Below are 16,812 nucleotides of genomic sequence, written 5' to 3'. Positions count from 1 at the left end.
AAACACAACTTTTAATCATACTCCAGTTGTTTCACAATGCATTCTAATAGCAGCGGATCAGAACAGTACTGCATTACTTGCCCACAGAACAGACAGACCTGAGATCAAGACAACTGCATTCTGTGTAGTCTGCAAAAAAAAAACTAAACAAGTAAGCCCCACCCTCTCCTCCCTTCCCTCCAAAATCGGGGGGTGGGGGGGGGAATTTACTTGAGTATGCTGATAAACTCACTGCAAGGTCTCACACACTCACTAGTAGAACAGAAGGCAGAGCCAAGTGTTTATATGCAAGTCAAAATCCTGAACAGCTTCATGAAGGATGAAATGAAGCCTCTGCAAAGGAAAATTCTTTAAAAAACCCACATGCCCTCCCCCACACCAAGTGCCTATACAAAAGGCCAACAGTGTAAATATCAGCTACCACTAGATGACACGACTGTAAGCATTTAAAGTTAACATGCAAACTGGAAACATAGACAGTACGATCTCATTACTCTAAGTTTAACCACTAGACTCCTGACTTTCTGAAAACAGCGTAGGTGTTAAGTTACCTGTTTTCCTGATCATAATCTCCCACCTGTCTAAGAGGTATTTATTCCTTATTTAGAGGGCCTCTATTGCCATGTGCCTGGAATTATTAAATGCTCATCACTTTTACGAAGGATAAAATTTGTTTTTCCTGCCTTAAGTTAAATTCGTTCTTCTGCTCAACTCCTGATCTTGTCCGTTAAAGAGTGTTCACAAAGTTTCTGAAAGATGAGAAGAATCCCCCCAAGATTGCCCAACACTAACTACAGACAAACAATTTTATTTAAATAAGGAGACAGCTTTCTAAAAACATACATTCTCTAAAAGTATTTTATTTTGAATAATTTAACGGTTTTCTGCACAATACACATAACATTTAAATTTTAGCAAGATTAACAATCTGAATTCTGGTTAACAGCACATTATGCTACCCTTTAATAGGCTTTTGAGAGATTCAATGCTAAACAAATGTTCTTAGTATTATACACATTACCTTTATTAATCTCAAGAGGCTTTAAGGAATTACTAGCCTCTGAGTGAAGTGTGCTAACTCATCATGGAAGCCCACAGGCACACCAAGTCCTGTCTAATTTTAAAAGGCTGGATAGGAAAATCCCTCACAATCCCGGAATCCCTTAGGTAAGGGACCTAGGACCTCCACAGCTCTTAGCAAAGGTAAGCACTTATCCCTATCATGCAATACTGCAGATACAAGTTAAACTTATCTGTTAACAGCTGCCTGCTGTTTTCTGCTCCCAGATGAAATGAAGCAACTCTTCTGATAATGAGAAACCTGTCTGAGGCAAACGAAAGATTGGCAAACGGCACAGCCTCCTCTCAATCCACTTGATCCCACTCCTTTCAATTATTTCAGCTTCTTTTATTCCAGGATTAACGTGTAGCATTATCATTTTCATTTCATTTCGCTTTTTTATTCTGCTTTTGTAAAAGCAGTATTGAGATGGACATTTGATCTTCATTGTATTTCTCATCATTTCATTATTCCTCATCAATTCATTATTTTTGTGGATACAGCTTGATAAGCCAAACTTTAAAGTGGTAGATTCCATTAACTTTAAATTGGTAGCTTTCATTTGCTTAATTTTTTTTTTTTGCATATGCAGACAATGTGTTCATCAGTAGTTAAGGATCTCAGGGTTATGCTTTTTCCCCCATGTAGGTATGAAATATAATCTTTTCTGCCTTTACTTATCATTCACCAAGGAGCTGTTCCCCTCTCCATCTAGGCCATCATACTGCCAGGCTGGTTATGACTCAGAAGATGTTATCTGAAAAAAGTCTACAGGAAAAAAAAAGGGTTTCCCCTCCCTCATCAACAAAAGCCCACCCTCTTATCAGTTATAATTTACAAATACTTAGATGAATTTGAGACAGTTTACAATAATTTTGAAGCATACCTTAACATCCTGTTTTGCAGTCACACAAAAAAATTTTTCCTACACTAAAAAAAAAAGCTTGCTTACATACAACTGAAAATAGAATCTTACTTGATAATATAAAAGCTACCATCAGAAGAAATCCCTTCAGGATCATTAAGCCACTTCCTTTGCTCTGAAGCTCCTATAGTAGTATTAAGTTATTAAACCACCTGAAAAAAATTCCAAAAGAGAACCACACACTACCATATGCAAACAACTTAAGCATTTTAAAAATTCCCAAGTTTTTAATCTAAGGCAGCCCAGTGGGCTAGACCAACCCCCAGTCCACCATTTTCCTTCCCCAAGCCCTACACTTTAAATCCAGTCAATCTTCATGAACTTCCCCAGCTGTCAAATTCAAAAACTGGGGAAAAACAGAAAACTAGAAAATTGGGAGTTACTTGCCAACTTGGAAGTTGAGAGTTCTTTAGTTTTCCATCCTAAGTATTTAAGTTCTCTGGTATGAGTTATCTGAAATCATAAACTAAACAATTACCTAAACCCAACCCTCCCAATCCCAACCATGATAAGCCACTGCCAACTAATTGCCAAAATGTGCCCCTCCCCTTTAATAAAAGGTATCTTAAAAGTCACATTATTTGAAAACTTAACTTCAACATTTGGCCTAGTCAAGCTCCTCTGAAGTTCTCCTGAGATGACTGAATATGAGCCAAAGCTGCACTGTGCTGTGCATCTCAGCGTCACTGGGAACTCCTCCAAGGAAAAAAGCAGCTCCAGTCCCTGAAGGTGTTGGTGCCAAACAGCGTAGCAGTACAATCCTTCTCTAACTCAGTCTGTCAATAGTACTATAGCATCTGTGGAAAATCTTAGAGAAACATTTTCTCCCCCACCCTCTTCCCCAAAATACTTCAAATAAAGATAACCAGTTACGTACTTTAAAAAAAATCTGATTAAGGGGTGGAAAAAAAGAATAACTACCAGCCATTTCTCCAATGGACAGCTCCGCCACAGACCTCAAAGTGCGAGCTGCTTGTGCTCTAGTTTCTACAAACTGTAAACCTGTGGTGTTCTGATAATCCTGATACTGGATTTCCTTTTTTCCTGTTACCTTGAGTCATTTGCCTTTGGAATTCTAGACAGACCTAAAGGGAAAAAAACTCAAAACATATTTTGCCCCCCCCAAAACTTTCCCCCGAGAATTACACACCCAAGCTACATATTTAGAAAACTTTTAGAATACAGAGTGAGGAAAGAAAAATAGGTCCTCTATTCACGAAACTGAAATGCTTCATTACCCCAAGCTAAATATAAAACCTGCTTACACAACTTGCTGAAATTCTCTCAAAGTTGTTCTATCAAATCCATTTGTTTTCTCTCACATTGGTTAAAAACAAAAAACACTTGCCATCTACCATTCCTCCGGGCCTTGGAAGTCTGCCCTCAAAAGCTCCAGAAAAGATGCATGAGAAAATAGGCCTGCAAAAGAGAAACCTACGACACCCGAAAATCGGCCTACATCCCCATATAACCCTTTATGCTTAAGTACACAACTCCCCCATTACCATTAGGAAATTCAAAGGTATTACCGTACTCAATTACAAAACAAAAAAAAATTAAAGAATAAAAAAACAACCCACGATATTGCCGACCTCACGGATTTTTTACCACACCACTGGCTCTCCCTGCGGGCCTCGCACACTGGGCTGCCGCTCTAGGATCCTCTATCTATCCTCCACACCGCCTGCTCGCCTCCTCCGCGGGGTTGCCAAGCCAAGCCGCACGCTAGCTTCGTCACCACATCGCACTGGCCTCCTCCTTCCTGGGATCCTCTCCTAGCTTCACCTCCAAATCGTTAGGGCTCCTTCCTTCTTCCTAGCTTCCTTCACCAAATCGCACTGGCTCCCGGGCTCCTCTTTCCTATCTTCACGAACTGCCGCTTGCTCCTCAGTCCTAGTTTCACCGAACACTGGCTCCTCGAATCCTGTCTGCGGCTCCTGTCTTCCTAGCTTCACTGAATCCACTTCTGCGTAGCACCTGGGTCAGCTGTTAATTAGCGCCTAGTCCTCAGAATTTAAAAATTCACCTTAGCGCAAAGTCCAATGCAAAAATATTAACTTGACGGTTATTCTTGCTCTTGGATTTCCTTCAGTTACGAAGTCCTTTAAATTTTCCAAAGGAAACTAACCTACTGTATTTAAAGGCTTTCAAATGTTTAACTCTTCCAAAAACATTCTTAGTTTTAAAATTACTTCAGTCCTTTTAGTAGCTTTTTGCTGTGATTTTAAACTGACTTTCCTTCTAGTTTCGGGATATTCTTCTAAGTTGGTCCTGGTCTACAGCAGTTTAAAAACCCTCATCTTCTCAGATCTAACTTCTGCACCACCAGAATTAAGTTGATGGGCTTTTATAATTCTTTTAACTATATAAAAAATTATTTTCCTTAGTTTTTGTTCCTGCGCTTTATCCAATTTTTTGGCTTTGAACTTTCCCATCTTCTAATTTTTTTTTGACGTCTATCTGGTATGCTTATGTCCAATAGCTTGTTTTTCATTTTCTATCTGAAATACTCGACCGTATTTTCAACCTTCTTTCTCTCTTCTAGTTTTGTCTACTTTTTCTTCCGCCTCCTACCTTCTGGGCTAAAATTAGTTTTTCTGTCTTCTAACAGGCGTATTTTATCTTCTACTTTTCCTATCTTCTCTAGGCTTCTCTTCACCTTCCTGTACTTCTGTCTTCCGAGTTTTCCACTTCAAATTTCTAATCTTCTTTCTCAAAATCTTTATCCTACCATCCCTAATTAATATTTCCGTCAGCTTTAGCAAATAAAGCCCTTAAAATCAAGTAGGCTTCAAATGTCGCAATTTTTATTGCACCGTGAATTTGAAGGCATATTTCTTAAATCACCTTCAGTTAACTTTCTTAAAACACGGCCTTTAAAGTATTTTAATCATCTACAACTTGACTTTTTAAAATGACTGTTAGCTTGTTTATGTCACCTACGTTTTTAACGTTAATCTAAAAGGCTGCCTTTAAGAAAATTCCGTACTTTGCAGTCCTATTTCTTTCAGCAATTCCTTTTAAAATTATTTTTTTCACTCCATGAAGAAGTTTCAGCTCCTAACCTCCGCCATGCTCTAAAATTATTTTTTTCTTCCTTTCTCAACCTACTCTTCAGTCTTCATAGTCTTCATATTTCCCCTAAAATAATCTTAAGTTATCAAAGTTACTCTAAGAATTTAATGCAAAGCAATATCTCAGTATTCTATTTATAATTCCTACATAATTATACTAAACTTATCTCTTTTAGCAGAAAAACTTATCTGCGGCCTCCTCAAGCAGCTCCTCCTCCCTCACACCAACCTCCTCGGTCACTACCTCAATAACTACCACCCCGCCCGCAGCGGCGTATTTATAGGGGAATGACGTCTCACACCTCCGAATTTCAATACCCTTCCGCCGCCTCTGTGAGGGAAGCAAAAATAGTTCCTCCGAAGGGGTAAAAATAGAATCTGGTTGACGAGACTTTCTAGACTTTTCGTAAGTTTGTGCAACTTGATCGCAAGCTCTGTACCGAGATTTTTAAAACTTATTAACAAGTAGATTTGAGCTGAAAGGTTGGGCAAAAACAATGAAAAATCACATTTAAATAGACCAGCTTACAAAAACTCTGAGCCATTACTTGGGAATGTTTTAGCAACTTTTAAAATACTTCTCGTGTTTCCTTGGAGTACAGTGGGTACAACTTAGTGCTTTTTGAAGGAAGGTTAAACTAGGTTTGCTGACGGCCTGCCTTTCCATTATGTAACCGAGCTTCAGCCTCCCAAGTACAGACCGCAGCCATTTTAGAAGCGAAGTGCTGCAGTTTCTCCCCCAACGGCCTCAAGTCCTGCGAGGTGGTTCTGAGGTTTATACCGCAACCGGCTTGTTTGCCCTTTTATTCATGAAATCCGATCGGTCCAGGTTATCTGCTTAAGAATTCTACTAAATGTAGAAGTCCACTTCTCGAAAATGTCTCAACAGCCACAGTTTATTGTTGTCTTACGCAACAGAGCTGGCCACCCATCTCCAAGGCTGAGTAAAATCGAGGCATCAGCGTGGGCTTGTGTTAGTTACTTGACATGCTACATGCTTTTGTTGTCGATTTTGTATTTACTAAATATCAGCTAGAGCCCTACACTTTTGGCTGCCTGCTTAGACATTTTAAATCAAGCCTGGATTAACTTCTCGTTCTTTCCAAACGTGAAGGGTTTCTAAGCTTCCAGGCTTCTCTCTCGTTAAAGCTGTCAAAGACAAGTTTACGTGGCTTCTTTACAAGGTATCAATAACTGAAAAAGTCAACGGTTTCACCTCCAAAGACAAGGCGACCTTGGGCAGCCACTCCGCGAAGGAACAACTTTTCAAATTTTTGTGAATCTTTACTTGCGGGTTTGCTTTTCTAGGTTCTTCTGTTTTACAAATTTTGCGTTATCTACGGTTTAACTCTCGAGACTTTTAAAAGTCTTGGGGCGGGGGGGGGTTCCCGGACAGCGGCTTCCACGCAACTAAAAGAGGCCGCGGCGAGAAAATACTGGGTAGAGACCGAGCGGGATGGGCACGCCCCGCCGGGGCCGCTGGGCCTCCAGGACCCTCGGGCCACCCGGGCGGGGGAGGGGTGTGTTTCCGGGCCGGCGCCGCCAGAGGCCTTTGGGGAAGGGGAGGAGGGGCGCGACACGAATGCCACCGCACCTCCACCCCAGGCCCGCCTCGCGCAGGGATATGCTGGTCGTGAGCCGCCGGCTCCCTTTGTGAGTCGTTGGCTCGCGGGCGGGTTCCGCCGGTTCTAACCGGCTCCAGCCGGTCCCGGCCGCCTCCGGGAGCGGAGGCGGTTGGCGCAGCGCTCCACTGCGCACGCGCACCCCGCCCCCAGGGCCGGTGCCTGTCCTAGAGAAAGGCGTGGGGGAGGGTGGCAGCTGGCCCTGAGCCGGTTGGAGCTGTTTGGCCGCCCTTCCAACCTTTCGCCACGTTTGGGTTGCTCTTCCCTTCCAGGGGCTGCTGCCTTCCTCTTCTCAGCCCGTGTCGGCCTTTCCTCCCCCTCCCCCGTCCTTTGTCATTGCTTCCTTATTGTAGCAAAGTCATCCGTTAATTAAAAATTCGCACGTCATCCCCTTGTGGTTATCTAGTTCTGTTTATTGTAACATCCCTTGAGTGTTTGTACGTCACCAGATCTTACTAGTCTAGAATGCTCGAAGCGGAAGGGGTCTCAGAAACTGACCTAGCAGCTGCTTGGGTTGTTTTCCTTGAAAAGAATGGCGGCGTGGTGGTGAGATCGTGGAGCGTTCCAGGGCACATGGTGGTTTCAAGCCTAGAGCCCAGGACAGGGTGGTGACACCCACCCTCTCGCTGCCTCTCACCTCCAGGGCTTTTTTTCTAGAATCTCTGCAATACCTTGTGTTTAGGCAGTAAATTCCAAGAGGGGAAGACGGAGTTTATTGGCACGGTACAGATTAGGATGGCAACTGGATAATGACATAGGAGTTGTAAAAAGTCCGTAGTCTGTATTTTTAAAACCGCTTTGGCTCCTATAAATGGCGGTGGTTGTGAAAGGAGCAGGCCTGGGGGGCTCTAGCAAGTTAGGGTTCTGTCTTCCATGCTATCCTCCCACCTCCTCCACCCCCAATAAAGCAGGGCCAGTTTGAGCAGCTACTTTAAAGTGACCCTGGTGAAGCTGTTCTTGTTTAATCACTCTTTCCCTCTCCCTGTAAGAGTGGAATATTACAGAGATGCAGATGGTTCCCTTCAAACGCAGTCTTGATGTTTGCTCTGGGACTGGAAAATTTTTAGTAGAATTTTAGCGCTGGAAGGAGGAAAACCTGAGTTGGGTCACCTCATTTTACAAATGGGGATTTGGGGGCCTGGGGAGTTTGTGATTTGCCTAAAATCAGACACAGCTAATTAGTACCAGAACCTATTCTTGAATCCGCGAATTTCAACCTCATGGTGCCTCTCTTTGTCCCCCCACTCTCTCCCAGTACTTATGTCGGCCTCCTCAACTGCCCTTTTCTCCAGGGCTGGGCGGGGAGGGGACCTAGGTCCCCCTCTTATCTGTGACCTTTCTCCCATTCTGGAGCCGCTGAAGTGAATGTTAAGAGCCCTGAAGTGCTTTAAATAATTGTCAGTGTAGCTAACTAGTCATTTCCAATTCCCTTACACATAAATTGTAGCATTTTCCTTATACTGTTAGAATGGCTGCGTTGTATTGGGCTAATTCTCCCTGAATTTGGGGAAGGAGATTTGAATGAAGCTCAGAACTCAGGAATCTCTGGTGTGGGAGAGATGGCTTGCCAAGGCCAGAGAGAAAATTCTTACCTTTTTTTCCCAAGCTGGTAAGTAAAAAATATTTTAGAGATTATGGACACTAACCCCCTTTTTACTGTTCTGGCCCAAAAGTTTACTGCCTTCATCTCTCTTGGCTTTTGCTTCGCAAAACTGACTAGCTGTCTCCAAAATATTCTAATTCCTTCCTCTTCTTGATGTAGTGAGTCTCTTTTTTTCTGGAAGATATATTTAAACAAGATAGCCTAAAATCGCCGTGTTCTTTGGTGAGAAGATAAATAATACATTTGATATGAGCCTGTCTCTCAATTCTTTTGAGCTAAGGCTCCCTTTAACATAAAACGAAATTTTCTTCAAGGCACCTTTCCTAATCCATGTTCCTTTTAACTTCATAACGTCCTAAGGCAGCTGCTCTCAATGTCTCATGTATTCCCCAGTACCTCAGTCTGAAACCTGGTCTTCATTTGGGCCTAAGGGCACAGGCATAGGAGGCCTAATCCATTTCAGCTGGTAGGTCATCTCATGTTCCCACACCCCACCCTCAAAAAAGCCCAGGCTAAAAATAGGAGGCTCTTGGTTCTGGTTTCTGGCAATCGCTTCCCTGACAAACAGCGTGTGACCTTGGGCACTAACCCAAGTAACTTCTCACTGGCAATTTTCTTATGTGTAAAATGAGGAGGTTCGATGAAAGGAGTGATGGTGCTAACTCTATAAAATGCAGTAAACAGAGATGAGAAGGGAACATGGAAGATTTTAGGCCTCCAGACCTTCTGTCACCTAATCCTCCTGAATCACGTCAGACCAGAAACTTCCAGAGAATGCCAGAATCTGCTCCACCTCTTCCCTTTTTAGCAAGGCCAGTCAGGCTTAGTCAAGAGAAGTTTCTGAGGCCCTTCATTTCTGGGTCTGTGGTTCAGAGGCCAGTCTGGGTGAGTCTTCAGCGATACCTGGCATCCCCCCAGGCCTCTTTTATTGCATTTTTTCTAACCTTGTGCTATTTAGATAATCCTTCATTGCCAGAGACAGTTTTGGAAATGCAGGTCAGAAATAAAAGGCAAAGGGAGTCCCCAATAAACAACTTTCTTGTTTTCTAAAGACTCAAGGAATTTGCAGTTCCCAGCCCCCTCCTGCTGCCCACCTTCCCCGAGCTGATCTTTGGAACAATGACTGCACAAAAGTTCAGCTCCCTCCTCCTCAGACAGCAGCCAACTCCCACTGCAGGAAAAACCCACAGAGATGACGCAGCTCAGAGCTCCATTATGCAGAAGAGAAGTCATTGTTTTCTAGGGGATTTTGGACAACTAAAAATGTACTCGGAGAAAGTCTAAAATCAACCACTGAAATCCACCAGACACACCATTACCTCACAGAGAGCTGAAGGCAATTCTAGCAAAAACAAGTTACAGAAACTAAAAACGGCTGCGTCATCAGCCTTCCCCAAACTGCTGTGGGGAAGAGGCAGTCTGGGCCTCTCCCTCTCAGGCCCTGAACATCTCTAGGCTGAAGAGTAAAGGAAACATTCTCCTCTTGTCTTCCTGAGAAGAGCATCCGTCTTTAAGTGTACCCTCCTCCAAGACGTAGCGGAAGGATTCTGTGTTGGTAGAATTCTCTTTCTGGGGGAGAACACAGGAGAAAGCATCTTGAAAAACAGATTTCTCATCCCCAGTTCGAGAACTCCATGCTGCTAGTTCCCTTCTTTAGTTTATTTGCCACGTAATGTCCTTGGCCCTGGGCCCTGCAGCCTGTTTGTGGATCTTTCCAGAAGGCCTGGCTGTGGCAGCCCAGCTGTAGCACTGTGGGGTGTGGGAGGACAGAATGACAACAAGGGGCAGAACGCAGCTCTCCAGACCAGCTGCTTCAGCCTGTTTCTCCCCAGCTTAAGAGCTCTGCAAGGCCCCTCACCGGCTTCACCCAGCATTTCCAGACCTTCCTTCCCCAGGCCGTCCACCCTCCCTGTGGCCTTTCCTCTTGTCCTGATTAACCTGGGGTGGAGACGGTCTGCTGACCCCCTCCCCGGCAGAGAACAGAGTCTACCACGCTTTCCTCAGTCCCTTCATTGTGCCTGGTGCATCTGCAGGACAGGAAATCCAGTGGCAGCGTTATTTTCTGTAACGTTTATTGAGCGCTGTGCCATACGCGTTCCATGAAGCATCTCTTTTCAGTTCTCACAGCCACCCTGTGAGGGAGGTGCTGCTGTTAACCCCTTGGACAGATGAGGAAACTGAGACCCGGGCTGTCTCCCTTGGCATCACTAGTGCCTGGCACACATTAGGAGCTCAAAATGTGCCAACTGAATAATGACTAAACAAATAAATTGGAATAGTATCTCTTTTGGAATTAAAAAACCAGGCAGAACAGTGAAAAGAGCACATGCGGTAGATGCCCCGTAAGTGCAGAGTGACTGAGTGACTGGTAACCCAGCTCGGGAGGGGCTGTGAAAGGACAATGCGTCCCCCATCCTGGAATGTCCAGTCCAGAGACACTTGTGTAAAGTGAGCTCAGTGGTTCTCTGAGGTTTCCATCTGTTTGTTGTGCTGTATAAGTACTGGAGCGCGGTGGTGAGGAAGAAGGCACAAGTTGACGTGCTTTGATAGGAACAAAATGCTTTTAGATGTGACATAAACATGACCGCCCGGCAGGATGGAGTAAAATCCGCACTGAGTGGTACTGCGTAAGAAACTGCGGACCTTCTAGACAGACTGACCCATAGAGATGGGGAAGGGTGTGGCCCGGAAGGCTGCCTTGGGTCTCCGTGGAGCTCCTGCCTTCAGAGCGCAGGGGTGTGAGCCCACCCTCAGGGCTCAGGGCTTGTTGCCCCTCTGCTGGAGGACTCACCGCGGGAAGCAGGAGGTGCCGTGTCCAGTCTCACCCGCACTGCGCGGGGCCTGTGAGTGGACCTTCCAGAATAGCCTGAAGGAACTGTGCGCTTCCCTGTGGGTCGTATCCACAGTCTCCACAGTCTCATAACCCTGATCTGTTCAGTCACCCCCCTGAGGTCCCAGGCAGATGCTTGTGTTAGCACCACATACCCAGCATGATGCTCATTAAACATTTCACCCCTCCTACACACACACACACACACACACACACACACACACACGTGTTCATTCTTCCTCAACACAGCTGTGGCCCACATCCCGCAGAGACAAGTCTCATGGAACAGGGGTAGAGGTCACCCGGTTCTAGGATCTTTGCCTGAGGTGTATTTCTCAGCACATGCCAGGTAAAAACAGAAGCCCATGGCGTTATGGGTCTTTCTCTGGGGCTGAGGTAATAGTAGAGGCTTGCAGTGATTGGGGTGGAATAGACCTTAAAGCTCTTTAGGTGATGGGAACTCGCTAGAAAGCAGCGGAGACTGGAGTGAGGTCTGGGAGGACTTGAGTTCCCTGAAGAGGGAGTTTGGACTCTGCTCTTTGGACAGAAGGATGGCTTCTGAGCTGGGAGAGGCCCTGGCTTTGGGAAGCATTGTGTAGCTGCTCTTTGCAAGGTGGCTGAGCTGGGAGAGGTGGCGGAGGGGAGGGCCCTGGAGTCCATTGTCGCAGCCCGGGCCAGAGGTCGTGGAGGCCTGGATTGTGGTGGGTGGTGGTATGGCACAAGAGAAAGAAAACAGGTGGAGGTCTGACTGAGGCTCTCGGGGCTCCCCGCGCTGGTCTCTTCCTCTCTGTCTCCTGAGCACCCTAGCCCTTTCCCGACTCATGTTCTTTTCTTTCTTCTTTTTTTTTTTTTTTTCTTTTGGTCATGCTGTGCGGCATGTGGGATCTTAGTTCCCTGACCAGGGATGGAACCCGTGCCCCCTGCAGTGGAAGCGCGGAGTCTTAACCACAGGACCGCCAGGGAAGTCCCCTTTTCTTTTTTTTAAGCATTCACGTTCATCTTTCTTTCTTTCTTTATTTGTTTGTTTGTAGGCACTCAATAGATGTTTATTAAAAGAAAGGTCCTTTAAATTCTATAGTGTTTTACAATTTTCAGAAGTTTCACAGGGCTTCCCTGGTGGCACAGTAGTTAAGAATCCGCCTGCCAATGCAGGGGACTCGGGTTCCATCCCTGGGCCGGGAAGATCCCACATGCCGCAGAACAACTAAGCCCGTGCACCACAACTACTGAAGCCCACGTGCCTAGAGCCTGTGCTCCACAACAAGAGAAGCCATGGCAATGAGAAGCCCGCGCACCACAACAAAGAGTAGCCCCCGCTCGCCGCAATTAGAAAAAGCCTGCGTGCAGCAACGACGACCCAATGCAGCCAAAGATAAATGAATAAACAAATAAATTTATTAAAAAAAAAAAAGTTTCACACACATGATTTCATATAATCCCGTAATAACCCTTTGTTTTCCTACCCCATCTTGCCCCTCCCCCTTCCCTCTCCCCACTGGTAACCACGAGTTTGTTCTCTATCTGTGAGTCGACACTCATGTTCTTTACTCTCGATGACACATCTGCATGGAATGCACCTCCCCCACTCTTCAGATGACACTCTTCTCATCACCCTGCCTAGACGTCACTCCTGGGAAAGGGCCAAGGGCCTCTCTGCCCAGCACTTGCAAGTCATCCCGTATCACCACCCCACAGTTACTCACTGTCACAGCACAGCCTATGTTTTCCTGGATGAGTATGTGTTCGTTAACATGTCCCCCTAACTCTTCGGAGGGTTAAGGGAACTCCAGGGTTTGCAGCCTGGTCAGCAGTGAGGATGGGGTGCCACAGCTGGAGGCTGAAAGTGGGGACAGAGAGGCCTCGGGCTCACTCTCGCGCACAGACGGGAGGTGGGTCTGTGCCACCCTCCCGGCGGCGAGTCCCAGCTGTGGACAAAGGGTGGGAACTCCGCAGAGATGTCACTTGGCTCCGTTTGGTAACTTGCTGCTCTAAGGCCAGAGCTCATTCTGGCCCCTGCATTCTCAGCTGCTGCTGCTTGGGAGCAGCTAACCTGAGATGGGGCGCAGCTCAGGGTCCAGAGGAGGGAAGTGGGGGGAGGGGAGAGGGACGAGAGGGCTTCCTGTGTCTTCCCGGCTCGCCACAGACGTCACTTCCGCTTGGGAGCTTCCGGAAATAGAGGTTAAAAATATTCCCCCCAAGAAAACAGAGCATCCAGATAATTTCTGGTGAGCAGAAGGGGTGCACCCCCAATATTTAGGTGTCCCTGGGCTTGTTCCAGCCCTGCTGCCCTTTACTCCGGGGAAGCAGGCCCAACGGAGTGACCTGGCTCAAGAACTGTGAAATGGTGGCAGAAGCTCTCATTCCTCCCCTTTGCCTTCTCCAGGAGCAGGAATCCCGGGGCCCCTGGGACCATCAGCTGGGGGGCTAGCTCCCGTGTCCCTTGGCAACACAATGCCCAGCATGACTGAAGTTCTGACATGTCCACGCCAGAAGTGCCTTCTGTGTCACTCAGTCTCAGGCTGCCTCAGGCCTCTTCAGCTGCAGCCCACACAAACCAAAGAAGTTTAGACTCAGCAGGGCCTGGGAAGAAGGTGTTGACAAGAAAAGCCCTGGGAAAAGAACCTGGGTGGAAATTTCCATGACTGTTCTGCCAAAGCAAAGGCTTCAGCTGAGCCCAAGGCAGAGACAGACCTGGGAGCTAGAAACCATCAAGGTCACAAAGGGTCACCCTTCCTCATTCTCCTAAATCTTTGTCACCTACTGCCCCACCCTGAACCCAGGCCATAAACCTCTATCAGCTGTGTCCCGTCTATTCCAGCCTCATTTGCTGTCAGACCCCTAGTTCATGAGATATCCTGCCACCTCTCCCCCGAGGACACGGCCAACCTCCCGGCCAGTGGGAGCCCCCTCTTTAGGAGCTACATCGAGGCCCCTTGCCCTCCTTCCTTGCAGGAAGCCCTCCCCACTGAATGGTCCGTCCCTCCTACAGTCGCCTGTGGCCGTCATCATCCAGTGACCTCACCAGCACTCCTGTGATCGTGCCCTTCTCTCAGTGACTCATCTGTTGTTACCCTGAGCTATGGTATATAACTTTTATTGTTGTTTGTCACTTATCCTTGAAAACACAGTCTTCCTATAGCCCCACCTCAGCTCAGAGCAGCAATGCATGCAGCTTATTCCGCATCTACGTAGCCTGTCCTGTGTGACCTCTAGCTGGTGCTGGGGACTCTAAGAGGCTCACCCCAGGTTCCAGCTGCTGGTCCCCAGCCCAAGCTGGCACTTCCCCAGCAGGAGTTTGGCAGGAATGTTTATAGGCTTGACTTCTCTCCCCACCCCAGCCAGGATCCCAGAGAGGATGAATGATGGGAGACTCAGCCCAGGGTCCTGGCCACAGCCTTCCCTGGGGCCTGTCTGGCCTTGCCCACCAGCCGTCAGCCCCAGCCTGGCAAGGTGGGCGTCCTGGAGCCAAGCAGGTATTTCCTCCCTGTTCTTCCACTCAGCCTTCTCTCAGCTCCCCAGAAGACCATGGATCTCTCCCCCTCCGCACCCTGTCCCTGTCGCCCACCCCATCTGGTTCTTCAACTCTTCCACCATTATAGAGGGGTCATGGAGAGAGTGGCCTTGAGAGTCCCACACACTTGGTCTCAGCCTGGTTCCTCCCTCACGGGCTGTACCCTGTGATGGTGGCAAGTTACTTAACCTCTCTGAATCAAGTTTAGTCCTCAGGGAAATAGGAATGAAATCGTGTAGTACCCCCTTCTCAGGTTGTGAGGATGTCAGGAGCTTAGTACAGTGCCTGGCTCAAATGATGTGCCCTGTAAATGGTGGCTGTCACTACCTTCCCTCCCCCCTCACATGCTAAGCACGCAGCCCCCTCCCAGACCCCCAGATCTGACTGGAGCCAGGCACATCTCAGGAAGGGGTTAAACATTGGCAGTGACTTCATCCTTGCCTTGGAGCAGGAAGGAGGCAGAGAAGGTAAAAAAATCAGGCCAGAGACTGGGTGGAATTTTCCAGTGCTCATAAACAGGACCATTTGGGTTGCTAACTGAGGTCACCATGGAAACGGTCACATGTGCCTGCCTTCTGGTTATCCCAACCTGGCTAGAGGCCGATGACACAAGCTCCAGGCCTCTTCATTGGCTGCCACCTTCTCTTGCCACTGAAATCTAGCAGGAGATTGGCCAAGAGCTGTTGCTGGGCTGGAGTTAGACCTTCCCTACCCCCCAGCGGGAACCTGCTGGAAGCTGTTGTTTTGAACCAGAGGAAGATGGAAAATAGGCTGCCAGAGATGTTGCCATAGCAACTGCTTTCCTTTCTGCTCTCTTTGGAGTTAGTCGTGGACTTCTTTGTAGTTGAAGTACTTTTCCAAAGGCAGAGGGAGTGGCAGCCATTTTAAACTGACCTAACCTTCTTCTTTTGAAGGGGAACTCCCTCATCTTCTTCCTCAAGGAATTTCGGAGCCTCTACTTATGGCGTTGGTTACCAATCCACCCCTGGTTTCTTTCTGTGAAATGGGATATTCACTCCAGGACACCCTACCTTCTAGGGCTGGAGAAAGTTTGCAAATGCTCACTGTAAACTAAAGCTCTGTGCACTCGCCGGCTTAATTGACCAGCTTTGACATGAGCGTAGAGTGGAATGGCCCTATGAGGTGGGGTTGGGGGCCCTACCAACTTGTTTAGCAAAGCCCGGAGCCCCAGGACTCAGGGGCCCCTTTGAAGTCCACTTACTGTTCTGTCACTGGGACCATCAGCTGTTCACATAGCCCCCCCAAGGACTCCCTTTCTCTTTCTGTAAAAGGATTCCTCTGTAGATGATCTCAGAAGGCCCATTCCAGTTCTGACATTCCATAACCTGAGTTAAAGGCCTGCCTGCTCTCCACAATAAATCTGTGGACCTTATCATCCCCATGGGAGGTAAAAATACAGGCAACTGCCATACACCGAGCACTTTCTAGGCGGCAGGCACCGCCCATGCACCAGCTCAATCTTCACAACAACCTTAGAAGGTGAGGATCATTATTACAGCTCCCACTCATTTTACAGATGTGGAAACTGAGGCCCTGAGAAGTTAGGTAAACTTGTCCAAGGTCACACAGCCAGCAAGTGGCAAGGTCTAGATTTAAAGCCTGGTGGATTGGCAGCCAGTGTTTGAAAAACACAAGGCTTGGGAAGGATTGTTTGAAGCTGGGGCCCACAGACCAGTACTGCTCCATGGCAGTGTCTGCTGTGATTTTTCCAGAAAGCAAAATACATTCCATTTTGACTGGCCTTTATCAGAGTTCCAGCCCTTACTGCATCTTTGATGTTATAAATTCCTTTCCTTATGACATGATGGTGATAGCAGATGGTAGCTATTTTGTTGTCATGTTCTTTTTGTTGTTGTTGTTGTCATGTTCTTATTTGGGAAAAGTTGGCTAATTGAGAAAAGGCTAACCTTAGATCAATATATCCAACTTTTAAAACTGTTTTTCAGCTTTTTTTTTTTGGCCGTGGCCCGCAGCTTGTGAGATTTCCATTCCCCAACCAGGGACTGAACTTAGGCCACAGCAGTGAAAGCCCAGAATCTGAACCACTAGGCCACCAGGGAACTCCTTAAAAGTGTTTTATTATGGAAAATTTCAAACATACAAAAAAAGTAATAAGAATAGTTTAATGAATTCCGGGGTTATGCAGCTTCAAAATTACTACCCCCT

General features: G+C 46.8%; 1 long non-coding RNA gene across 1 annotated transcript; it reads right to left on the bottom strand.

The window, feature by feature from the left end:
- Positions 1-840: 840 nt before the first annotated feature.
- LOC132370962 (uncharacterized) lies at positions 841-2,745 on the bottom strand. The gene is made up of 2 exons (XR_009504722.1): positions 2,037-2,745; positions 841-1,828 (listed from the first exon to the last, which is right to left on the bottom strand). It is a non-coding gene; the product is annotated as an uncharacterized LOC132370962 (long non-coding RNA).
- Positions 2,746-16,812: the final 14,067 nt, after the last annotated feature.

Source organism: Balaenoptera ricei, chromosome 8 (genome assembly GCF_028023285.1).
Source record: "Balaenoptera ricei isolate mBalRic1 chromosome 8, mBalRic1.hap2, whole genome shotgun sequence".
Classification (NCBI taxonomy): Eukaryota; Metazoa; Chordata; class Mammalia; order Artiodactyla; family Balaenopteridae; genus Balaenoptera; species Balaenoptera ricei.
This window is presented reverse-complemented; position numbering and strand designations above follow the sequence as displayed.